Raw genomic sequence first — 27151 nt, 5'->3', positions numbered from 1 at the left:
GTGACCTCATCTGCGTTTTTTAGGGGAAGTCAGCAAGTCATTTGCTGCTCTGTGGTCTGTTCCTCTTTTATAAACTGAGACTCATATAATTGGTATTTATGATTTGATTTATTCCTGGATATTGGTCACAAATTGAGCTTCCGTAAGTTAAACATTTAATATCTGTGAAGATAGTGTTCCTGAAGACACATTTTATACTCTAAAATACCAAAATTGATCATGGAAAGATGAATACATGATTTTACAATGATTTTCTAAGTTTGTAAAGAAAAGTCAAAGTTTCAGATGCTCTTAGAGAATTCTTTTCTATCACCTGGTTGAGGCTTCTTAAAAATGCCTGTCCAAAGAAGTTCTAACTAAAGAAATTTTATTTTTCTGATAAATCTCCCTGAAGCAAGAAAATGCTTCAGTGCTCTAAAGACCTTCAAACTGTGATGAAAATTAGGGCCATCTGTCTAAAAACTATCATTGCAGATTCAGTGGTAGAAATTTCTTTGGATGTTAAAGTTTTCCTTATTGCTGTGTTCTCTTCCTTTTCTCCTTCTCCTGCACCTCCTCATCGTCTTCCCATCTCCGCGCCTGATTTCATCATCATTAAACACCCAGAGCACATAGTAGCTGTTATCTTTAGCAGACTCTGTGGATAAATTATCTGATGCTATTCTACTCGTTCTTATGGCTTCTTCCCTGAACAGTTAATGTTTTACCAACTATCTTCTAAAAGTGATCCACCCAACTTTTGCTTGCAATAAAAACTTCTCCCTTTGATGTCTTGGGGTAGCTCTTTTTCAACATAAATGGACAACTCCTTTGCAAAAGCATTGTCTAATTCAGATGTTATGGATTTGCTTCATGTACACCTGCATCCATCAAATCAAAAGTTGTTCTTTACTTCTGGCACCAATTCACATAAAAGCAGCTTCAGTTCTCCTGTCACTTATGATGAGAGTCATAGGCAGTCACATCGTGAGATTTGACCAATACTGGGAGAGTCATATTTACAACAATAAAGGTCATAACAGCAGGGGTCTAAAGTGAAGCAATTGTGAGGCAGGAACCATCTGTACTCTTCTATCAGTGTTTACTGTGAGGATTAAGAGCATAAAGTGCTTCAAAAACTGCAAAACCTTATACAAGTGGGAGGAATTATTGTAATCCAAACCTGTATAATATATACAAAACCACACAAATCAAACAGCACTAATGCGTTGCTCATACAGGTCTGTGTAGCTAGAATTTGAAGCATTTCTTTTCCCTAAAAATCACAGGCTTCTTCTTGCTGAGTTTCAGAAGGATTTTGGTCACCATAGAAAAGTAACACCCAGTGAACAATCCACCCATGACTAGGAAAGGAGCCATTCTTTCTCCAGCCTCCTCCCTGGTCCCCTCCATCCCTGTACATCACCCCTGGTCTTTCTCCCTGGGCTTTGGCGGAGCCCACTGTCTGCAACTCGGGAATGACATCTCTCACCTTGGAGTTTTCAGGCTTGAAAACTTCTTACAGACACAGATGAAAGCACAAAACACCACTGTACCATTCAGATCTGAAACAGTTTTCCACCTCAGTGACAGACTGTTAAATAAAAAAGTTTGCCCCTCCCCAAAGCTTTTAAAGGATCAGCGTTTCTTTTATTTAAGAACAAAAGGAAGAAAGAAAAACCCAGCTAACTTGTTATAAACAAAGCAATTTGAAATTCTAATCACATCCTAGAAAAATGTCAGAAGATCGTTTTTCCACAGAACCCCCCCATTAATGCCTCGTGTGACTTTCGGGAAGGCTTCAGGCAGTAGAATGCGTGAGAAATTCACTCTGGGTTTTGCTGTCCCATATACTCCTGTAGTGCTGAAGTACCCTATCAGCTCTGAGAAACCAAGCCTCAAAGCAATTGCCCAGCCATTTCCCCCTTAAATTTCTAAAAATTAACGCAACATGGGGGTGTTGGTTACATTCATATGTATTAATTCAATAATGGTGATTAAGTCCCAACCACACCCACACATGTTGGCCCTTTCTCTTAGCTACCCACAATTTGCTTCTAGTGTTTCTTACATCCCTAGAACAACAACTAGAATAACAACCACAGGAATTTTCGCTAGAATAAACATGATCAGTAGCCCTTGTAATTCTCCATGAAAGCTAAAAAAAGGAAAAATAGAAAAGAGTTACATGAAATATGTTTCCCTTGAGTCTACCAGTATTCGTTTCCATGTTTATTTCCAATGTTAGTTACTTGAAAGATAGTTTATAGATCTTTTAAGTCTCCTTCAAAGATTAAGTTGGGGGCTTCCCTGGTGGCGCAGTGGTTGAGAGTCCGCCTGCCGATGCAGAGGACACGGGTTCGTGCCCCAGTCCGGGAGGATCCCACATGCCGCGGAGCGGCTGGGCCCGCGAGCCACAGCCGCTGAGCCTGCGCGTCCGGCGCCTGTGCTCCGCAACTGGAGAGGCCACAACAGTGAGAGGCCCGCGTACCGCAAAAACAAAACAAAACAAAACAAAAGATTAAGCTGGGAGAAATGGACCTTTGGACCTGACCTTGGTATGATGCTTCATAGTTTACAGAACACCTCTGTGTTCATGATTTCCTTTCATCTGCACAACAATGGTTGGGTAGGTATTACTGTACATAGAGAAACTGAATCTCAGAGAATTCAACAGTTACAGCTAGGATGCTCAAAACCAGACCATTTGACACTCTCCACCGCCCCATGTTTCCTTAGGTAGATGAATACAAAGATAACAAGACATAGGAAATGATAGTATGAGAAATCTTCAACTATAAAGAATACAGAAAAAATTTTAAACTGAGAGGATCAGAAAAAAACACATTAAAAAGAAAATCCTGATTTTTTTTGTATATACACATGCAAACACACACATACCACTGCTTACAATTTTTTAAAATGATAATCTATTTTTCTTCTAACAAGACTGATGGTGTTAATAAATTGGAAAAATAAACAAAAACCCTTTTAACTAACATGTGCTTCTATTGATTTATTTGTGGTGGTAACAATGGGGCTGCTCATAGGCTATCGTCTCCCACATAATAATTATTATTTACTGATGGCAAAGCTCTGTGGATGCGACTAAAGTGTCAGTGACATAAAGAAAAGCCTGTTTAAATGATCTGCAAAGCAGGGCCACAGCTGTAACTTTGCCCTGGCAGAGCCTGTCAAGTAAATAGCATGATCTTTTCAAACACAGCCATATTATTTTCTTCCCGGCATTTGTAATTTGTTAAAACTCTCAGTGTGCCTGCCTTTCTTCCTATTAACAATGGCAAATGGCCAATCTCTGTATTTATCCCTTGCAAACACATTATTTCTATATATATTTGATCTGGTTTCTATATTTTAAGAAGTTATATATAGATATTGAAGAATGTACCTAGCTGCAAATTTTAAACAGCATTCTGTGACTGGTATGATATAACCTATAACTCCACGATATAACACTCAAAAATGATGAATAAAACAATTTTGTTTTAGGTGCTATCAAAGTAGCCCAAGATCAATTGCTGGATCTACTTAGAAGAAAAAAAAAAAACACAAAACACACAAAACACCATGACACTTCAAAACTGCTGATATTTGGTTTTGTAAGACATACTACATTTGATATTTATAGGCTTAGTCTTATTGCCAGAGCCCAAGAGCATCTGTCTGGGATCCCAGCCATTGTCTACCAACTTACTTGTACCTTGGTAGATATATGAATATCCAACAGCTTTCTAATTTAGAAATGATGGGTGGATTTTCAGCGACTTTGATTTTATTCATAACTTAAAGATTAGATACTAAAACAGGAGCCACCTAACATCACTGCCAACAAAATTAATCTTTAATATAAATCCCTTAAGGCATGACTTTCCTCTCTGCACAGTTATACAAGCTCAGGATTTGATGAAATCTTGAAGGTTATGGAAGCCAACCACTCTTTGCAAACAATGTGGTACATTGATTCAGAGTTGAGGCTCTGGAAACAAACTGCCTGGGCAGTTCATACTTACCTTCTATGTGATACCAGGCAGGCCTTTAGATTCTCTCTGCTTCTATTGCATTTGTTAAATGGGAATACAATAGAACGTCCCTCACTGGGTTGCCATGATTAAATGAGATAGTGCATGGCTCGGTAAATGCACACATTGGGTGCTCAAGAAATGTGAGCTTTTTCATTCTTACAGCATTCCTGCCACATGGTCACTCAGCCTTTGGTTGAAAACCTCTAGTGACAAAGCACTTTTCACCTCCTAAGGCATCCTTCTAAGAATTTTGAATCACTAACTTTTAAAAGTTCTGCCAGAGCTTAAGTCTCTCTTCCTCTTGCCTCTTAATGACCCTGACTACACTTCCTTGGGCCTTTCGGGGAAAAAAAAAATCACTATTACACATAACAATTTTTTCTTTAAGTAGCTTAAAACAAGCTAATTTGGCTCTTTTTTTTCCCTCCTGTGAGTCTTTTCCCCATGTAAAATATTTTCAAACTTTTTTCTCATATGCCATGTTTTCAAAGTCCCCTCCTTGTCACCACCATGATTATTTCCCTACAAATCTCTTTTGGTTTATGTCCACACTGTAGTCTTAAAATGTGATACATACAGCTAATGAAATAGTCCAGGTGAGGACTAAGAAGTTAAAAGCATATGAAATTCTGATTCTAAATAATGACAATTTGTTTCTCCTTTTCCAATCCTTACACCTTTTGTTTCTTTCTTTCTTCTTCTCCTTTTTTCTTTTCCTTGCCTGGTTTAGTGTAAATAAAATGTGGGGAGTGGAAGGGGCAGTAGTAAGTATCGCTGTCTCCTTGATTTTAAAAGGAAGCCTCACTATGTCAAGCAAATTTTGTCAGAACTTGTACTAAAGTTTTGGAAATTGAGGTGCGGTTAAAAGAAGCATGGAGGTTTCTGAGTTTTAATAAAGGTTAATGCCTATGATGTCTGTATCTGACAGTCTGAAAGAAAAACAAACTATTGAAGCTGTACTTTTTTGCCTTGTTTTCTGTGAAAATTGTTTGCCTTACCTTGAGGATGAGGAAGTGTTTTTGATTACAAAGATTCCCCAATAATTGTTAAAATATTAGCCAATAAAACAATCTCAACCACATTTAAATCAAACATACTCTGAAGTTTTGGCAGTGTTATAGACTATAGCTTTCCTGATTCTGGACCTTAAGCTTTTACTAATGAAGTCCAAGATCCCAAGAGATTTTTGGCAGCCAAAGCACACTGATGCTGGCAACCTCAAAGCTCCCCCAACCAGAGGTTATGTAATTGGTATTCTGAACCCAAGAGCTGGTCTTCACTCTATTCATATTAAATACTATATGAAACAGTTATATAATATGAGGATCTCTTTCTGAGTAGGATATGAAAGGCAAGAACAATTAAAAACAATTAAACGGGAACTTCCCTGGTGGTGCAGTGGTTAAGAATCCACCTGCCAGTGCAGGGGATATGGGTTCAATCCCTGGTCCCAGAAGATCCCATGTGTTGCAGAGCAACTAAGCCCATGTGCCACAACTACTGAAGCCCGTGCACCCTAGAGCCTGTGCACTGCAACTACTGAGCCCATGCGCCACAACTACTGAAGCCTGCGTGCTCTAGGGCCCACGTGCCACAACGACTGAGCCTGCGTGTTGCAACTACTGAAGCCTGTGCACCTAGAGCCAGTGCTCCAGAACAAGAGAAGCCACCGCAATGAGAAGCCCACGCACCGCAACGAAGAGTGGCCCCCACTCGCCTCAAGTAGAGAAAAGCCTGCGCACAGCAACAAAGACTCAATGCAGCCAAAAATAAAAAAATTAAAAATTAAAAAAAATTAAATGATTATAGATTTAACTTCTTAAAGGTGAAAATCTTTTTGTCAAAAAAATAAACTTCATAAGCAAAAGACAAATGACAAACTTGGAAGAAATATTTGCAATATGTATTTCAAGAAAGGATTAATGTGCATAATATATAAAAGCCTTTAAGAAACGTTAAGATATACACTCTAGTTAAAAAATGAACGAAAGACATGAACATAGATGCTCCAAAACGAGAAATGCAAATAGTCAATATATGCATGAAACAATGTTCAGCTTCACTAGTATTCAAAGAAAAGCAAAATAAAGCAAGACTCTAATTTGTGCTTATAAAGTGGCAGGAATTTTGAAAATCATAATATTCAATGGTGAAGCAACAGAGAAACAAGCCAAGATTCTCATACATTGCTAGGAGTTTATCAGAAAGAAATAACTGTAACATTTTTCTAAAAATAATGCCATAGGAATATTCATGGTAATCTTAAAGACAAAAAGGGGGCAACATACTCTAATTGTGTAAATAATAGTACAGTCATGCAATTGAGAAAATATTATTTAATGATTTGAAAATCGTTTGATTTTGAAGCAAAAGAAACAAGTTTAGAAAACAGTATTACAGCATTTTTTGAGAGGAGATTGATTAAATACATTATGGTATATTAAAATAATATTGAAAAATAATGATTTGGAAATGTTTATGATTTCAAAGTGTTAAAATGTTTAGAAAATCGTATTAAATTATTATCATAATTATATTTTTCACAAAAAAATAGACTGTAAAAAAAGAATAATTTTCTCAATATTTGGCAATTGACATATATTATTATTATTATTATTATTTCTTGGAGCAGAGAAAGGTTTATTGCAAGTCGATGCAAGGAGATGAGGTGGCTCATGCCCTAAAAAGCCTCGAGCTCCCAAGTATTATTTTTGAAATAAAAAAATTTTAATATTATCTTTTTGGACTTAGCCATTTTTCCAGCTTGAAGGACCCTGCTAAACAATGTGTTTTTCCTCAGTAAATTTGATAAGCATGTCCTCAACAAAAGGGGTGATAAAAATGTTGACTAGAACAAGGTCAAGGGAAGAACTTTATAGTAAAAACAAAAGCAAAAGCAAAAATAAAAACTAGATCAAAAAACAACCTCCCTCCAGACTGAAGCAATTTTTTAATTAGTGCCCTTTGGGTATGACCACTTAATAAGTTTCTAATTCACTGATTTACACTCAACATTTAGTGAAAATTTCTCAATCTTGTCTTAAGACAAGGTATTACATATCTTAATGAAGTACTTTGCTGAAGCTCAGATACACATTCAGCTGCATTTCCCTAGTACATTAGTCTCTTGATTGCAATGAAGACAGACTCATTTAGGTCACCTTAAGAAATTAGGGTTTTTAAATGTAAAATGGATGACTAGTGGGAAGCTGCTGCATAGCACAGGTAGATCAGCTCAATGCTTTGTGACAACCTAGAGGGGTGGGATAGGGAGGGTGGGAGGGAGGCTCAAGAGGGAGGGGATACGGGGATATATGTATACATATAGCTGATTCACTTTGTTGTACAGCAGAAACTAACACAACACTGTAAAGTAAGTATACTCCAATAAAGGTGTAAAAAAATAAAAATAAAAAATGAATAATCCAAAAAAAAAGAAAGAAAGAAATTAGGGTTTTTGTTAGATTACATATCCAGTACCTAAAACTAAATAAATCCCAAGAATCAAGGCAGTTCTGGAGTAAATATGCTCTATCTATTCTCTCTTTTATGACCTACATGGTGCCTCCCTCAAGTACTGGCTTCTGTTTCAAGATCTGCTTTGCTCTTCTTTTGAAATTGACTAACCAGTTTCTTCTACATTGTCCCACTCCAAGTCATGGAGAGAGCTAATCTGATTAGCTACCACTGTGCAAAGAGTAGCCCAACTCTTCTTCCCTGAGCAGGAGGCTATGGGTAAGTCATTTTCATCTAGAAGTTAAACACTGTTATGGTAGGCACTGTGACTGATGTGCCTGACACTACTAATTTGCTAATTCTGGCAAAGAAGAAAATGAGGTTAGAATGACATGGTATGCTCATAATAAACATATTCTGTCTAATAAGCACAAATTTTACTTTTATATATACTCATAGACCAAAGCATGGGGAGAAAAAAAAAGAGAAAATGGGAAGAAGCAATATTTGAATAAATAACACCCAATAATTTTTTTAAATTCTAAAATATATCAGCGATGGACTTCTGGGGAAGATGGCGGAAGAGTAAGACGCAGAGATCACCTTCCTCCCCACAGATACACCAGAAATACAGCTACACGTGGAACAACTCCTACAGAACACCTACTGAACGCTGACAGAAGACCTCAGACCTCCAAAAAGGCAAGAAACTCCCCACGTACCTGGATAGGGCAAAGCGGAGAGATTCCCGCACAGAGGATCAGTGCCAACACGCTCACAGACATACCTAGAATTAATGTGTTACCAGCTATCTGGGTATCACCTAAGTGATGTGCAGTCAGGCTGACACATAAACTAACCATCCAAACATTGCATCCAACAACTGAAGGGAACATTGTCTTGTCAAATGTACCTAGACATTTATTAAAATTGACCATATGCTGGGCAATAAAGCAAGTCTCAACAAATATTAAAGGATTAGAATAATACTAAATTCTTTGACTATGATGGAATAAAGCCAGAAATCAATTACAAAAAGATAACTAGAAGTTCCCTAGTGTTTGGAAATAAAAACAATATACTTCTAAATATCCAATGGGTCAAAGAAGAGATCTCAATGGAAATTAGAACATATTTTCAACAAAATGGTAAGAAAAATACTACATATCAAAATTTGTAGTTTAGTAAAAGCCAAACTTAAGGGAAATTTTATAACTTCTAACGTACATATTAAAAATAAGAAAACCTGAAAACCAATGATCTACATATCTATCTAAAAATCATATTCAAAGAAAGTGAAAGCCACAGAAAGTAGAAGGAAATGATAAAGATTAGAAAAGAAATTAAGAAACAGAAGACAAATATGGAGAAAACCAAATGCCAAATATTTGTTCTTTGAAAAGACTAAAACAATTGCAAACCCCTGTCAACACTGATCAAGAAAAAAACAAAGAAGGTACAAATAACCAATATCAAGAAGAAAAGGAGAGACATCAGTATAGATCCTGTCAGCATTAAGAATACACAGCTCAGGGCTTCCCTGGTGGCGCAGTGGTTGAGAATCTGCCTGCTAATGCAGGGGACACGGGTTCGAGCCCTGGTCTGGGAAGATCCCACATGCCGCAGAACGACTGGGCCTGTGAGCCACAGCTACTGAGCCTGCGTATCTGGAGCCTGTGCTCCAGCAACAAAAGAGGCCTCGATAGTGAGAGGCCCGCGCACTGCGATGAAGAGTGACCCCCCGCTTGCCACAACTAGAGAAAGCCCTCGCACAGAAGTGAAGAACCAACATAGCCAAAAATAAATAAATAAACAAATGTGGGTTTAAAAAAAAAAAAAAAGAATACACAGCTCACACCTGTCAGAATAGCTATTATCAAAAAGACAAGAAATAACAGGTGTTGGTGAGGATGTGGAGAAAAGGGAACACTTGTGCACTGCTGGTGCGAATGTAAATTGGTGCAGCCACTATGGAAACCAGTATGGAGGTTCCTCAAAAAATTAAAAATAGAGCTATCATCTGATCCAGCAATTCCACTTCTATGTATTTGTCCAAGAAAGTAAAAACACTAATTCAAAAAGATATATGCATCCCCATGTTTATTGCAGCATTATTTACAATAGCCAAGATGTGGAAACAACTTAAGTGTCTACTGATGGATGAATGAATAAGAAGATGTGATATATACACACAATGGAATATTACTCAGACATAAAAAAGAATGAAATCTTGCCATTTGTGAAAACAGGGATGGACCTTGACAGTATTATGCTAAGTGAAATAAGTCAGACAGAAAAAGATAAATAAATATGACCTTATTTATACATGGAATTTAAGAAATCAAGCAAACAAAAAAAACAAGCTTACGGATATAAAGAACAGATTGGTGGTTACCTGAGGCAAGGGGTGGGGGAAGGGTGAAAAGGGGGAAGGGAATCAAAAGGTACAAATTTTCAGTTATAAAATGAATAAGTCATGGGGATATAATGTACAGTATGGTGACTATAGTTAATGATACTGTATTGGATTTTTGAAAGCTGCTAAAAGAGTAAATCTTAGGGCTTCCCTGGTGGCGCAGTGGTTGGAAGTCCGCCTGCCGATGCAGGGGATGCGGGTTCGTGCCCCGGTCCGCGAAGATCCCACATGCCACCGAGCGGCTGGGCCCGTGAGCCATGGCCGCTGAGCCTGCACGTCCGGAGCCTGTGCTCCGCAACGGGAGAGGCCACAACGAACAGTGAGAGGCCCGCATACCGCAAAAAAAAAAAAAAAAAAAGAGTAAATCTTAAAAGTTCTCATCACAAGAAAAATATTTTGTAACTATGTGTGGTGATGGATGTTAACTGGACTTATTGTGGTGATCATTTTGCAATATACGCCAATATTAAATCATTATGTTACATACCTGAAACTAATATATGTTGCATGTCAATTACAACTCAATTTTTAAAAAGGATATAATAATAAGAGGAAACTATAAACAACTGCATGCCAATGAAATGGACAGATTGTTAGAAATATACAATTTAACAGAATAGACAAAAAGGAAATAGCAAACATAAGTAGTTCTATCTATTAAAAAATTAAATTCATGGTGGGAAAGGGATGGAGTGAGAATTTGGGGTTAGCAGATACAAAGTATTATATTATAGAATGTATAAACAACAAGGACCTGCTGTACAGCACAGGGAATTATATTCAATATTCTATGATAAACCATAATGGAAAAGAATACAAAGAATGTATATATGTATATATGTGTATGTATATGTATGTATATAGGTATATACATATGTATACATTCTTTGTATTCTTTTCCATTACATACACATGTATACATATATATAACTTTTTTTTTTTTTTTTTTGCGGTACGCGGGCCTCTCACTGTTGTGGCCTCTCCCGTTGTGGAGCACAGGCTCTGGACGCACAGGCTCAGAGGCCATGGCTCACGGGCCCAGCCGCTCTGCGGCACGTGGGATCTTCCCGGACCGGGTCACAAACCCGTGTCCCCTGTGTCGGCAAGCGGACTCTCAACCACTGCGCCACCAGGGAAGCCCCATATATATAACTTAATCACTTTGCAGTACAGTAGAAATTAACACCTTGTAAATCAACTATATTTCTATTAAAATTTTATTTTTTAATTTTTTAAAATATTTTTTTGTATCTATTTGTTTTTATTTTTGGCTATGTTGGGTCTTTGTTGCTGTGCGTGGGCTTTCTCTAGTTGAGGCAAGCGGGGCTACTCTTCATTGCAGTACATAGGCTTCTCATTGTCATGACTTCTCTTGTTGCAGAGCACGGGCTCTAGAGCACAGGCTCAGTAGCTGTGGCACACGGGCTTAGTTGCTCCGTGGCATGTGGGATCTTCCCGGGCCAGGAATTGAACCCGTGTCCCCTGCATTGGCAGGCGGATTCTTAACCACTGTGCAACCAGGGAAGCCCCCCAAAATCTTTTTAATTAAATTTATAATTTTAAACCTTCCCACAAAGAAAACTTTAGTCACACATGTCTTCTTTGGTAAATTTTTCAAAACACAATAGGAAAAACATGAATTTTACACAAAATCTTCCAGAAAACAGAAAAAGAAGGAATATTTCCAACTATTGTATGAGGTCAGTATAACTGTAATACCAAAAGCTGTCAAGAACATCACAAGAAAGAAAAATTACAGGTTAATCTCTCTCAGGAACATAGATATGAAAGTCCTAGATAAAATATTAGCAAGTAAGTCAGGAGCACTCTTTGTAATAGCCCCAAACTGGGGGAAAAATACCCAAAGTACATTACCATTTGGATGAATAAAATTCAAGGTGTATTCAAACAGCAAAATATTACACAGCAATGAAAATGGACAATTTCCATTTACTTCTACACACAACAACGTGGATGAATCTCACAAATGTGATGTTGAATGAAAGAAGTAAACACAAATGGTACATAATATAGGATTTCATTTACGTAAAAATAAAATCAGGCAAAATTAACTTACACATATAGAAATCAAGATAGCAGTGACTTGAGGAGGAGGAGGAGGAGGAGGAGGAGAATGACTGAAAGGGGACACTGGGGGTGTTTCTGGCTGTTGGTAGCGTTCTATTTCCTGATCTGGTGCCGGTTACACAGATGGGTACACTTTGTCAAAATTCATGGAGCTCTACACTTATGATTTGTATACTTTTTTGTATGCATGTTATAGTTCAATTAAGAGAAAAGAGGAAAACCACTTTAATTTACCTGGATTTATATCACTCTCACTAGTCTGTGTTGTTCAGAATAGATCATCCCACTCCCCTGTAAAAATTAGAACTCTATCTAACTTTGTAACTACTTCCTTGAGGACTCACAATTCATTGGGTTATAAATATGAAATGGCTTTATTTTTCCAATAATCTCCCCCACAAATTGCGCTCTGCCCCTGCCATTTTCTTGCTGGGTGTCAACTCTCCTCATCACACCTTGGCTCGATTCTATGTATCCACTTCTTCAAGTTATTAGGATCATCTCATTCTGGCAAGTAAGGTTCAATTCTGTTCATTTTCTACTAAACTTCAAACTGAATTAAAACTATTTTTCCTCCCTTCTCTCCAGAGAAAGGCAGATAAGTCTGTTGCTAGTGGCTTGGAGTATGTGTGTGGGGGGGAGCGGGGGGCAGAGAGGGTTGAGGGCAGGAGCGCTCTGTTCTGTATATCCTCCCCTCTCCTTCTTTCCAGTGCTTTGTTTCTAATGTCAGGGCAAGAGGAGAAATGAAGAAGTGGCTATCTTATGTTATGTGGCTCCCCAGTAGGAAGATGGTAATTCCCTTTCTTTCGGATGCTGCTGCTTCTCTAGTTAACCCTGTCAGATTTTCAATGCTCTCTAAACTGGAGAGAATCCAAGTTCTGGCTCCTTCATTGTTGTAGGTCCTTGGGGTGCCTCCCTGCTGCCCAATTCCTTGAGGCATATATTGCATCTACTTGACCTCCTCCACAAGGGGTTCAATGAGCAGCCTCTCTTGGAGGCAGCAATGGGGGCGACTGTGGTGCCCCTTCCTTCATCTAAATCATCTCTCTACTGCCCCCTCTCCTTGTCCTAGAACACTGAGCACTCTGCCGGTCCAGGAGAGATCAGGGGTGAGACAATCACCAGTCTCCAAACTAGGAGAGGGGGAAGGTTGGGCATCTCTAAACTTTATAAGCAATTCTCTTGAATGCTCTTCTCTAGATTTTGAGAGGAAGAAGTGCCTCCATCTCCTTCGTTACAGTGAGAATGGGGTGAAGAGAGGGAATAGAGTAACCTTATGAATATTCTACTTCACAAGCTAACCTCCTCTCTACTCACCCTTTCCTTACACTTCAGGGAGTAGGGATGGGGTGGTGTGGGGATGTTTGGTGTTTGGGTTGTTTCCCTGTATTGACATTTCTTGGCCTAACCATAGGTGGGCTGGCCTAACCACAGGTGGTCCCTGAACTTAGAATATGTGAGCTCATCTCCTTACGTGCACAGCATTGGAACTTAGCCAGGGCCCAGGGAACATCCCTGTTGACATACTATTACACTTGTCTCCGACCACCTGGAAGTTCTGTTAATCTTCACAGCATGTGTTGGAAAAAAAAAAAAGAACAATTATGTATTAACTAAAAATATAATAGGAAAAGGAATTGGATATAGGAAAAAATTGCAATGATTTTCTATTTTGCAAAGCAAATTTACCTTCAAGAAAATTTGGAGAGTTGTGTTATTTATCTATATAAATATAATAAATCATTTGAATTTATTTGAACTCTTTTACCTATGTGTACACCCATCATTTAATACTAAATTGTCCATTTATAAGATTTCTGCCCTTACAGTTTTGATGTGATTGGGGATCAAAACTGAACAAGACTAAGCAACGTATAGTATGTTATTGAAGACAAAGTATACTATTTGTTAAAAGCACAAAACCACAGTTTAAAACAAGCAAGAGACGGACTTCCATTATGGTCCAGTGGTTAAGAATACACCTGCCAATGCAGGGGACATGGGCTCAATCCCTGGTCTGGGAAGATCTCACATGCAGTGGGGCACTAAGCCCACGCGCCACGACTACTGAGCCTGTGCCCTAGAGCCGGCGAGCCACAACTACTAAGCCTGTGCACAACTACTGAAGCCCACACGCTCTGGGGCCCACGTGCTGCAACTACTGTAGTCCGCATGCCTAAAGCCCATGTTCCACAACAAGGAGCCACCACAACGAGAATCCCGTGCACAGCAACAAAGAGTAGTCCCTGCTTGCCGCAACTAGAGAAAGCCCGTGCGCAGCAATGAAGACCGAGTGCAGCCAAAAAAAATAAATAAATAAAAATAAAACAAGCAAGGGGGGGTATGATGTATCACTATTTAGTGAAGGGGAGGAACCAAGATGGAGAAGTAGAAGGACATGCTCTCACTCCCTCTTGTGAGAACACCAGAATCACAACTAGCTGCTGGACCGTCATCTACAGGAAGACACTGGAACTCACAAAAAAGATACCCCACATCCAAAGACAAAGGAGAAGCTACAATGAGACAGTAGGAGGGGTGCAATCACAGTAAAATCAAATCCCATAACTGCTAGGTGGGTGACTCACAGACTGGAGAACACTTATACCACAGAAATCCACCCACTGGAGTAAAGGTTCTGAGCCCCACGTCAGGCTTCTGAACCTGGGGGTCCAGCAACGGGAGGAGGAATTCCTAGAAAAATCAGACTTTGAAGCCTAATGGGATTTGATTGCAGGACTTAGACAGGACTGGGGGAAAAAGAGACTCCACTCTTGGACGGCACACACAAAGTAGTGGGTGCATTGGGACCCAGGGGAAGGGGCAGTGACCCCAGGGGAGACTGAACCAGACCTACCTGCTAGTGTTGGAGGGTCCCCTGCAGAGGCGGGGGGTGGCTGTGGCTCACCGTGGGGACAAGGACACTGGCAGCAGAAGTTCTGGGAAGTACTCCTTGGCGTGAGCCTTCCCAGAGTCTGTCATTAGCCTCACCAAAGAGCCCAGGTAGGCTCCAGTGTTGGGTTGCCTCAGGCCAAACAACCAACAGGGAGGGAACACAGCCCCACCCATCAGCAGTCAAGCAGATTAAAGTTTTACTGAGCTCTGCCCACCAAAGCAACAGCCAGCCCTATCCACCACCAGTCCCTCCCATCAGGAAACTTACATAAGCCTCTTAGACAGCCTCATCCACCAGAGGGCAGACAGCAGAAGCAAGAAGAACTACAATCCTGCAGCCTATGGATCAAAAACCACATTCACAGGAAGATAGACAAGATGAAAAGGCAGAGGGCTATGTACCAGATGAAGGAACAAGATAAAACCCCAGAAAAACAACTAAAAGAATTCAGAATAATGATAGTGAAGATGATCCACGACCTCGGAAAAAGAATGGAGGCAAAGATCGAGAAGATGCAAGAAATGTTTAACAAAGACCTAGAAGAATTAAAGAACAAACAAACAGAGATGAACAATACAATAACTGAAATGAAACTAACTGAAATGAAAACTACACTAGAAGGAATCAATAGCAGAATAACTGAGGACGAATAACGGATAAGTGACCTGGAAGACACAATGGTGGAATTCACTGCTAGAGAATAGAATAAAGAAAAAAGAATGAAAAGAAATGAAGACAGCCTAAGAGAAATCTGGGACAACATTAAATGCAACAACATTCTCATTATAGGGGTCCCAGAAGGAGAAGAGAGAGAGAAAGGACCCGAGAAAATATTTGCAGAGATTATAGTCGAAAACTTCCCTAACAAGGGAAAGGAAATAGCCACCCAAGTCCAGGAAGCGCAAAGAGTCCCATACAGGATAAACCCAAGGAGAAACATGCAAAGACACACAGTAATCAAACTGGAAAAAATTATAGACAAAGAAAAATTACTGAAAGCAGAAAGGGAAAAATGACAAATAACATAACAAATAACATACAAGGGAACTCCTGTAAGGTTAACAGGTGATTTCTCAGCAGAAACCCTACAAGCCAGAAGGGAGTGGCATGATATACTTAAAGTGATGAAAGGGAAGAACCTACAACCAAGATTACTCTACCCGGCAAGGATCTCATTCAGATTTGATGGAGAAATCAAAAGCTTTACAGAGAAGTAAAAGCTAAGAGAATTCAGCACCACCAAACCAGCTCTACAACAAATGTTAAAGGAACTTCTCTAACTGGGAAACACAAGAGAAGAAAAGGACCTACAAAAACAAAACCGAGGGCTTCCCTGGTGGCGCAGTGGTTGAGAGTCTGCCTGCTGATGCAGGGGACACGGGTTCGTGCCCCAGTGTGGGAAGATCCCACATGCCGCAGAGCAGCTGGGCCCGTGAGCCATGGCTGCTGAGCCTGCGCATCCGGAGTCTGTGCTCCGCAACGGGAGAGGCCACAACAGTAAGAGGCCTGCATACCACAAAAATAAAAAATAAAAAAAACCAAAACAGTTAAGAAAATTGTCATAGGAACATACATATCGATAATTACCTTAAACGTGAACGGTAAATGCTCCAACCAAAAGACACAGGCTTGCTGAATGGATACAAAAACAAGACCCATATATATGCTGTCTACAAGAGACCCACTTCAGACGTAGGGGCACATACAGACTAAAAGTGAGGGGATGGAAAAAGATATTCCATGCAAATGGAAATCAAAAGAAAGCTGGAGTAGCAATACTCATATCTGATAAAATAGACTTTAAAATAAAGAATGTTACAAGAGAAAAGGAAGGACACTACATAATGATCAAGGGATCAATCCAAGAAGAAGATATAACAATTATAACTATATATGCACCCAACATAGGAGCACCTCAATACATAAGGCAACTGCTAACAGCTATAAAAGAGGAAATCAACAGTAACACAATAATAATGGGGGACTTTAACACCTCATTTACACCAATGGACAGATCATCCAAGTGGAAAATAAATAAGGAAACAGAAGCTTTAAATGACACAATAGACCAGATAGATTTAATTGATATTTATAGGACATTCCATCCAAAAACAGCAGATTACACTTTCTTCTCAAGTGCACACGGAACATTCTCCAGGATAGATCACATCTTGGGTTACAAATCAAGCCTCCGTAAATTTAAGAAAATTGAAATCATATCCAGCATCTTTTCTGACCACGACGCTATGAGATTAGAAATGAATTACAGGGAAAAAAACGTAAAAAACACAAACACATGGAGGCTAAACAATCCATTACTAAATAACCAAGAGATCACTGAAGAAATCAAAGAGGAAATCAAAAAATACCTAGAGACAAATGACAATGAAAACACGACGATCCAAAACCTATGGGATGCAGCAAAAGCAGTTCCAAGAGGGAAGTTTATAGCTATACAAGCCTACCTCAAGAAAGAAGAAAAATCTCAAATAAACAATCTAACCTTACACCTAAAGGAACTAGAGAAAGAGGAACAAACAAAACCCAAAGTTAGCAGAAGGAAAGAAATCATAAAGATCAGAGCAGAAATAAATGAAATAGAAACAAAGAAAACAATAGCAAAGATCAATAAAACTAAAAGCTGGTTTTTTGAGAAGATACACAAAATTGATAAACCATTAGCCAGACTCATCAAGAAAAAGAGGGAGAGGACTCAAATCAATAAAATTAGAAATGAAAAAGGAGAAGTTACAACAGACACCACAGAAATACAAAGCATCCTAAGAGACTACTACAAGCAACTCTATGCCAACAAAATGGACAATCTGGAAGAAACTGACAAATTCTTAGAAAGGTATAACCTTCCAAGACTGAACCAGGAAGAAATAGATAATATGAACAGATCAATCATAAGTAACGAAATTGAAACTGTGATTAAAAATCTTCCAACAAACAAAAGTCCAGGACCAGATGGCTTCACAGGTGAATTCTACCAAACATTTAGAGAAGAGCTAACACCCATCCTGCTCAAACTCTTCCAAAAAATTGCAGAGGAAGGAACACTCCCAAACTCATTCTATGAGGCCACCATCACCCTATTACCAAAACCAGACAAAGATACTACAAAAAAAGAAAATCACAGACCAATATCACTGATGAATATAGATGTAAAAATCCTCAACAAAATACTAGCAAAGAGAATCCAACAACACATTAAAAGGATCATACACCATGATCAAGTGGGATTTATCCCAGGGATGCAAGGATTCTTCAATATACACAAATCAAGCAATGTGGTACACCATATTAACAAACTGAAGAATAAAAAACATGATCATCTCAATAGATGAAGAAAAAGCTTTTGACAAAATTCAACACCCATTTATGATAAAAACTCTCCAGAAAGTGGGCATAGAGGGAATCTACCTCTATATAATAAAGGCCATATATGACAAACCCACAGCAAACATCATTCTCAATGGTGAAAAACTGAAAGCATTTCCTCTAAGATCAGGAACAAGACAAGGATGTCCACTCTCACCACTATTATTCAACATAGTTTTGGAAGTCCTAGCCACAACAGTCAGAGAAGAAAAAGAAAGAAAAGGAATACAAATTGGAAAAGAAGAAGTAAAACTGTCACTGTTTGCAGATGACATGATACTATACATAGAGAATCCTAAAAATGCCACCAGAAAACTACTAGAGCTAATCAATGAATTTGGTAAAGTTGCAGGATACAAGATTAATGCACAGAAATCTCTTGCATTCCTATACACTAAGGATGAAAAATCTGAAAGAGAAATTAAGGAAACACTCCCATTTACCATTGCAACAAAAAGAATAAAATACCTAGGAATAAACCTACCTAGGGAGATAAAAGACTTGTATGCAGAAAACTATAAGACACTGTTGAAAATAATTAAAGATGATAACAAGAGATGAAGAGATATACCATGTTCTTGGATTGGAAGAATCAATATTGTGAAAAAGACTATACTACCCAAAGCAATCTACAGATTCAATGCAACCCTATCAAATTACCAGTGGCATTTTTTATGGAACTAGAACAAAAAATCTTAAAATTTGTATGGAGACACAAAAGACCCCGAGTAGCCAAAGCAGTATTGAGGGGGAAAAATGGAGCTGGAGGAATCAGACTCCCTGACTTCAGACTATACTACAAAGCTACAGTAATCAAGACAATATGGTACTGGCAGAAAAACAGAAACATAGATCAATGGAACAAGATAGAAAGCCCAGAGATAAACCCATGCACCTATGGTCAACTAATCTATGACAAAGGAGGCAAGGATATACAATGGAGAAAAGACAGTCTCTTCAATAAGTGGCGCTGGGAGAACTGGACAACTACATGTAAAAGAATGAAATTAGAACACTCCCTAACACCATACACAAAAATAAACTCAAAATGGATTAGAGACCTAAATGTAAGACCAGACACTATAAAACTCTTAGAGGAAAAGATAGGAAGAACACTCGTTGACATAAATCACAGCAAGATCTTTTTTGATCCACCTCCTAGAGTAATGGAAAGAAAAACAAAAATAAACAAATGGGACCTAATGAAACTTAAAAGCTTTTGCAAAGCAAAGGAAACTACAAACAAGATGAAAAGACAGCCCTCAGAATGGGAGAAAATATTTGCAATGAATCAACGGACAAAGGATTAATCTGCAAAATATAAAAACCGCTCATGCAGCTCAATATTAAAAAAACAAACAACCCAATCCAAAAGTGGGCAGAAGACCTAAATAGACATTTCTCCAAAGAAGACATACAGATGGCCAAAAGGCCCATAAAAAGCTGCTCAACATCACTAATTATTAGAGAAATGCAAATCAAAACTACAATGAGGTATCACCTCACACCAGTTAGAATGGGCATCATCAGAAAATCTACAAACAACAAATGCTGGAGAGGGTGTGGAGAAACGAGACCCCTCTTGCACTGTTGGTGAGAATGTAAATTGATACAGCCACTATAGAGAACAGTATGGAGATTCCTTAAAAAACTAAAAATAGAATTACTATGTGATCCAGCAATCCGACTACTGGGCATATACCCAGAGAAAACCATAATTCAAAAAGACAAATGTACCCCAATGTTCACTGAAGCACTATTTACAATAGCCAGGTCATGGAAGCAACCTAAATGCCCATTGACAGATGAATGGATAAAGAAGTTGTGGTACATATATACAATGGAATATTACTCAGCCATAAAAAAGAACGAAATTGAGTCATTTGTTGAGACGTGGATGGATCTAGAGAATGTCATACAGAGTGAAGTAAGTCAGAAAGAGAAAAACAAATATCATATATTAACGCACGTATGTGGAACCTAGAAAAATGGTACAGATGAACCGGTTTGCAAGGCAGAAGTTGAGACACAGATGGAGAGAACAAATGTATGGACACCAAGGTGGGAAAGCCACGGGGGTGGTGGGGATGGTGGTGTGCTGAATTGGTTGATTGGGATTGACATGTATACACTGATGTGTATAAAATTGATGACTAATAAGAACCTGCTGTATTAAAAAAATAAATTTAATTTAATTTAAAAAATTAAAAAAAACGAATACTAAACTTTCTTTGGGTTATTTGTATGGAAGTATGTTAATATAAATGTTTCAGACATTACATGAAATTCCTAAAAATCTTATATGTTCTGGTATAATGTTATAAGTCATAATTCTAGTTATTACTTTAAAATGTATATCTCAGAAATAACTAAATTTCCTTGTCAACTGCATTATTATGAACTTTCATCATATCTTTAACCATGGTCATTTTTAAGTGTTTTGTCATTTATGGACAGTTCTGGGTGTACTCTGATGCTTTTGCAAAAATGTTCCTATAAAAGGGTTTCATCTTCAAGGAATTCATGGAAAAGACTCTGACATGTACAGGTTTCTGGTAACTGACTATAATGCTGAACTGAATGAATAAGCATTTTCAGAACTCTAATGGAAAACTGATGAATTCATAAAAGTGCTAACAAAAGATCAAGATAAAAAAATTAATTACATGGGACTGAGTGAACTGATGAGGATGATTATAATTTTTGTGACTTGGAATAAAAAAATGTGATAAAAAAAGATTAACTTACTGGTGAGGTATTATTTATAAAAATAAGTAAAAAAAATCAAGAAAATGATAGACTTCATCTGTTTTCTTTTCTAATATCTGTACGTTGGAGGAAGATGTAATGATATTCCTGGCATGTCATTTTGACCTCCAGAACCATCAAACATTGTAGATGTGATTAGGTAGAATTATTTAAATATGGTCGTGTATCTTTACCTTTCCGGTCAATCACAATTTCTCGTTGTTGTTTTTTTTTTTTTAATAAAGAGTTTTTGTTTTTGTTTTTAAAAAAAAATTTAGTGAATGGGGAGAAATATTTTATTACAGTCACTAAAAGGTAAGGATTAATTTCCTTTTAAAAAGGGGGACATAATGCACATTTTACAGTGCAATATAAAAAGTATTACTAGCACAATAATACTATCACACTAAAGATGGAACTTATTACTTATTCAGTAAAATGGCCACTTGCTCCTAATCAGTATCATAATTCACTAGACAGATCTGAGGTTTCCTTAAAGGTTTTGCTTTACTGATCTTCCTTGGGTTTGTCATTCTCATTTCCCACATAGTTTGACGCATGGAGCAGCTGCTTGCTATAGCATATGAAGAGTGCGGTAATCTAACACAAAGAAATGTCACAGAACCAAAAAACTATAATATACACAGTATTTTTTTTTTTTTTTTTTTTTTTTTGCTGTACGCGGGCCTCTCACTGTTGTGGCCTCTCCCGTTGCGGAGCACAGGCTCCGGACGCACAGGCCCAGCGGCCATGGCTCACGGGCCCAGCCGCTCCGCGGCATATGGGATCCTCCCAGACCAGGGCACGAACCCGTATCCCCTGCATCGGCAGGCGGACTCTCAACCACTGCGCCACCAGGGAGGCCCCACAGTATTTTTAAAGGGAAAGAACTTTCTAGTAAGAATGCTCAATGGGTATGTCTTTGAAGACAAAATATTAAAGTCAGCCTTAAAATATCACTTAATATAGTAAGAAAAATTCCTTTCATGAGGTTTGACTTTCTAGGTAATTCATAGCCTGGTTCTTTCTTATAAACCTTTGAAAAGTGTTGTGAATAAAATATATTATACTTGGGATTCCAAAAGCTTTTTATTATTCATTAACAGTTTGAGGATTATAAGATTACACTTCAGGTAATTTAGAATACATTTTTTTAAAACTGATGTATAGTTGATTTACAATATTGTGTTAGCTTCAGGTATACAACAAAGTGATTCAATTATTTTTTTTTAGATTATTTTCCATTATAGGTTATTAGAAGATATTGAATATAGTTCCCTGAGTTATACAGTAAAGCTTTTTTGCTTATCTATTTTATCTATAATAGTCTGTATCTGTTAATCCCATACTCCTAATTTATCCCTCCTTCCCTTTCCTCTTTGGTAACCATAAATTTGTTTTCTATGTGAGTCTGCTTCTGTTCTATATATAGATTCATTTATATTATTTTTTAGATTCCATATATATGTGATATCATATAATATTTGTCTGATTTACTTCACTTAGTATGATATTCTCTAGGTCCATTCATGTTGCTGCAAATGGCAATATTTCATTCTTTTTTATGGCTGAGTGTATCCCACATCTTCTTTATCCATTCGTCTGTTGATGGACACTTAGTTTGTTTCCATGTCTTTGCTATTATAAACAGTGCTGCTATGAACATTGGGGTGCATGTCTTTTTGAATTAGAGTTTTCATCTTTTCCAGATATATGTCCAGATGTGGGATTGCTGGATCATATGGCAAATCTATTTTTAGTTTTTTTGAGGAACCCCCATGCTGTTTTCCATAGTGGCTGCACCAATTTACATTCCCACCATCAGTGTAGGAGGGTTCCCTTTTCTCCACACTTTCTCCAGCATTTATTATTTATAGACTTTTTGCTGATGGCCATTCTGACTGGTGTGAGGTGATACCTCATTGTGGTTTTGATTTGCATTTCTCTGATAATTAGCAATGTTGAACACCTTTTCATATGCCTGTTAGCCATCTGTATGTCTTCTTTTGAGAAATGTCTATTAAGGTCTTTTGCCCATTTTTTTGATTGGATTATTTGGTTTTTTGATATTGAGTCATATAAGCTGTCTGTACATAATAAGATTTTTAAAATGTGGATGCTGATGTGGAATCATATCTAAAGATATTGTGCCCATATATAACTTACCTTTAAATTTATCTAAATTCTTATAACTATCTCACAGTTTTTGTTTGTTTGTTTGGCTATGTGGCATGGCTTGTGGGATCTTATTTCCCTGATCAGGAATTGAACCCAGGCCCTCCTCAGTAATAGCACAGAATCCTAACCACTGGACCACAAGGGAATTCTCACAGTTCATTTTAAGGCAATAAATTGATTAACATGTTCACTTTAAAATATTGTTTCTAAACTCTTTATTAGTATCAAGTGGAAAGAATTTATACCTTTATTACAGTAAGAGGTAATTTTAAATTAAGTTATTTAATAACTCACCAAATCAGTTTCTTGTCACATAGGGTAACATGTTATTACCAAATAACTTTGCCTCTGGTCAAAGAGAAACAAATCATTGCACAAGGCTCAAAATTTTTGTGAAAATAAATATTTAGGAAAGTAAACTATAGATGTAATTGAATCCCAATGAAATACATTAAACAATTATTGGAGAAGTAGCTATTACTCTGACCATCAAGTTTGGTATAACAAGTAAACAGTTTAGCCCAAACTGCCCTCAGCTGGCCAGTCAGCCGGCTCTGTTATGGGGATCTGCAGCCCCAGCATGGTGATTAGCAATAATTAACCTGCTTATGACCTAGATTTATTTTGTATACCTAATCATTATGCTGAGGATTTGGAAAAGGTGTTTATTCCTCATGGACTAATTATGGACAGGACCGAACGTCTTGCTCAAGATGTGAAGAAGGAGATGGGAGGCCATCACACCGTGGCCCTCTGTGTGCTCAACGGGGGCTACAAATTCCTTGCTGACCTGCTGGATTATATCAAAGTACTGAAGAGAAATAGTGATAGATCCATTCCTATGACTGTAGATTTTATCAGACTGAAGAGCTACTGTAATGACCAGTCAACAGGCGACATAAAAGTAATTGGTGAAGATGATCTCTCAACTTTCACCCACCTCCTAGAGAAATGGAAATAAAAACAAAAATAAACAAATGGGACCTAATGAAACTTCAAAGCTTTTGCACAGCAAAGGAAACCATAAACAAGACCAAAAGACAACCCTCAGAATGGGAGAAAATATTTGCAAATGAAGCAACTGACAAAGGATTAATCTCCAAAATTACAAGCAGCCCATGCAGCTCAATAACAAAAAAACAAACAACCCAATCCAAAAATGGGCAGAAGACCTAAATAGACATTTCTCCAAAGAAGATATACAGACTGCCAACAAACACATGAAAGAATGCTCAACATCATTAATCATTAGAGAAATGCAAATCAAAACTACAATGAGATATCATCTCACACCAGTCAGAATGGCCATCATCAAAAAATCTAGAAACAATAAATGCTGGAGAGGGTGTGGAGAAAAGGGAACACTCTTGCACTGCTGGTGGGAATGTGAATTGGTACAGCCGCTATGGAGAACGGTATGGAGGTTCCTTAAAAAACTACAAATAGAACTACCATATGACCCAGCAATCCCACTACTGGGCATATACCCTGAGAAGACCATAATTCAAAAAGAGTCATATACCAAAATGTTCATAGCAGCTCTATTTACAATAGCCCAGAGGTGGAAACAACCTAAGTGTCCATCATCGGATGAATGGATAAAGAAGATGTGGCACATATATACAATGGAATATTACTCAGCCATAAAAAGAAACGAAATTGAGCTATTTGTAATGAGGTGGATGGACCTAGAGTCTGTCATACAGAGTGAAGTAAGTCAGAAAGAGAAAGACAAATACCGTATGCTAACACATATATATGGAATTTAAGAAAAAAAATGTCATGAAGAACCTAGGGGTAAGACAGGAATAAAGACACAGACCTACTTGAGAATGGACTTGAGGATATGGGGAGGGGGAAGGGTAAGCTGTGACAAAATGGCACAAAATGGCATGGACATATATACACTACCAAATGTAAAATAGATAGCTAGTGGGAAGCAGCCGCATAGCACAGGGAGATCAGCTCGGTGCTTTGTGACCACCTAGAGGGGTGGGATAGGGAGGGTGGGAGGGAGGGAGACGCAAGAGGGAAGAGATATGGGAACATATGTATACATATAACTGGTTCACTTTGTCATAAAGCAGAAACTAACACACCATTGTAAAGCAATTATACTCCAATAAAGCTGTAAAAATAAATAAATAAATAAATAAATAATAATAAAAAATAAAAAAATAATAAAAACTTTCACTGGAAAAAATGTGTTGATTGTGGAAGGTATAATTGACACTGGCAAAACAATGAAAACCTTGCTTTCCTTGGTCAAGCAGCATAATCCAAAGATGATCAAGGTTGCAAGCTTGCTGGTAAAAAGGACCCCTCGAAGTGCTGGATACAGACCAGACTTTGTTGGATTTGAAATTCTAGCCAAGTTTGTTGTAGGATATGTCCTTGACTATAATGAATACTTCGAGGATTTGAATCATGTTTGTGTCATTAGTGAAGCTGGAAAAGCAAAATACAAAGCCTAAGATGAGAGTTCAAGTTGAGTTTGGAAACATCTGGAGTCCCACTAAAATCACCAGTAAAATTATCAAATGCTCTAGTTCTGTGGCCAGATGCTTAGTTGAGCTTATTGCATATAACTTCTTAGAATTTTATCTGTTTTGTATTTTAGAAATGTCAGTTGCTGCATTCCCAAACTCTTTATTTGCACTGTGAGCCTACAGACTATCATTTCCCTTTGGGTGGATTGTTGTTCTACTCGTGAATGAAAAACCTCTTAAACCACACCACTATGGAATGAAAATATTGACATTGTATATGTAAAAAACATTTAAAGAGAAGAATATATTAGTTTTTTAACTGGTATTTTACTTTTTATATATTCAGGAAAGAACAGAGTGATTGAATATTGTTAATTATACCACTGTGTGTTCAGAAAAGTAAGAAACAGTCAGTCTCATATCAGTCACAGCACTTAGAAGTATCGTTATGTCGGATAAACCACATGTCCTGGAATTATTTTAGTAGGTTTCAGTAGTATTAACTGTAATTTCCCACTTGTTCAAATTATTTTTGGTGAATCTTTGTCAACAGATTGATCTGCATCTTTTAAATACAGATCAGTAAGTTCCAAAAACCTACCACTTTTTGAATTCTTCAATATAAAAATCCTTAAAATAAAGGCTGTCTCTTTAAAAGAGAAAAAAAAAGAAGTAAACAGTTTAACTTTATAGGGTTATTTATTAATCTTTTTTTTACATCTTTATTGGAGTATAATTGCCTTACAGTGGTGTTAGTTTCTGCTTTATAACAAAGTGAATCAGCTATACATATACATATATCCCCATATCTCCTCCCTCTTGTGTCTCCCTCCCACTCTCCCTATCCCACCCCTCTAGGTGGTCACAAAGCACCAAGCTGATCTCCCTGTGCTATGTGGCTGCTTCTACAGGGTTATTTATTAATCTTGCTGGAAATGATTCCCATGATTTTGAGAGTGGAGACTCCATACTTCTCTTTAGATCCTTAGTAATAGGTTTAGAATATGGGAAACCCAAATTATACTAGTCTCTTGATTCCACAAAAGTAGATTCCCTTCTTTGTTCTGAAGTATTTCACCAATATGATTGTTTTTTATAAATATTGTGAGAATAAACTAACAAAGTAATATTTGGAAAGTTTTTCGAGCCCTTTGGACCACGTGTGACATCAATAATAGCAGGATTCTTTCCAAACCACAAGTTTTTCCTCTCAAAACTCTTCTCTATTTTTGTACCATCATTGCCTCTTCCTCTCTATTTTTAATAAGATTTATTTCAAACTATGAAATGCATGGTTATTGTAGGAAATTTGAATAATAAATAAAAGTAAAAATACCCATAATTCGATCAATTTTTCCTCCAGAATTTTGATGAAATAATTGCAGTCTGAACAAGATATGTTACATTTTTTTTCAATGCTAGGAAAAAATCTTTAAAAGAATTCACGCACGCAAAAAAAAAAAAAGAATTCACG

General features: G+C 37.7%; 1 protein-coding gene and 1 pseudogene across 2 annotated transcripts in view; one reads left to right on the top strand and one right to left on the bottom strand.

The window, feature by feature from the left end:
* Positions 1 to 14962, bottom strand: part of EHBP1 (EH domain binding protein 1) — a 500368-nt gene extending 485406 nt beyond the window's left edge. Inside the window, exon 1 of the mRNA XM_082643305.1 lies at positions 14840 to 14962. The gene's annotated coding sequence lies outside the window, so the exon portion shown is untranslated. The remainder of the gene's footprint in view (positions 1 to 14839) is intronic.
* Positions 14963 to 23747: 8785 nt separating this feature from the next.
* Positions 23748 to 25662, top strand: LOC309815682 (hypoxanthine-guanine phosphoribosyltransferase-like; annotated as a pseudogene). Its single transcript has 2 exons — positions 23748 to 24118; positions 25377 to 25662. The product of its transcript is annotated as a hypoxanthine-guanine phosphoribosyltransferase-like (transcript).
* Positions 25663 to 27151: the final 1489 nt, after the last annotated feature.

The sequence above is a fragment of the Mesoplodon mirus genome (genome assembly GCF_964341445.2).
Source record: "Mesoplodon mirus genome assembly, chromosome: 14".
NCBI classification, from domain to species: Eukaryota; Metazoa; Chordata; class Mammalia; order Artiodactyla; family Ziphiidae; genus Mesoplodon; species Mesoplodon mirus.
The sequence above is the reverse complement of the archived record's forward strand: the minus strand, read 5'-3'. Positions and strand labels throughout refer to the sequence as shown.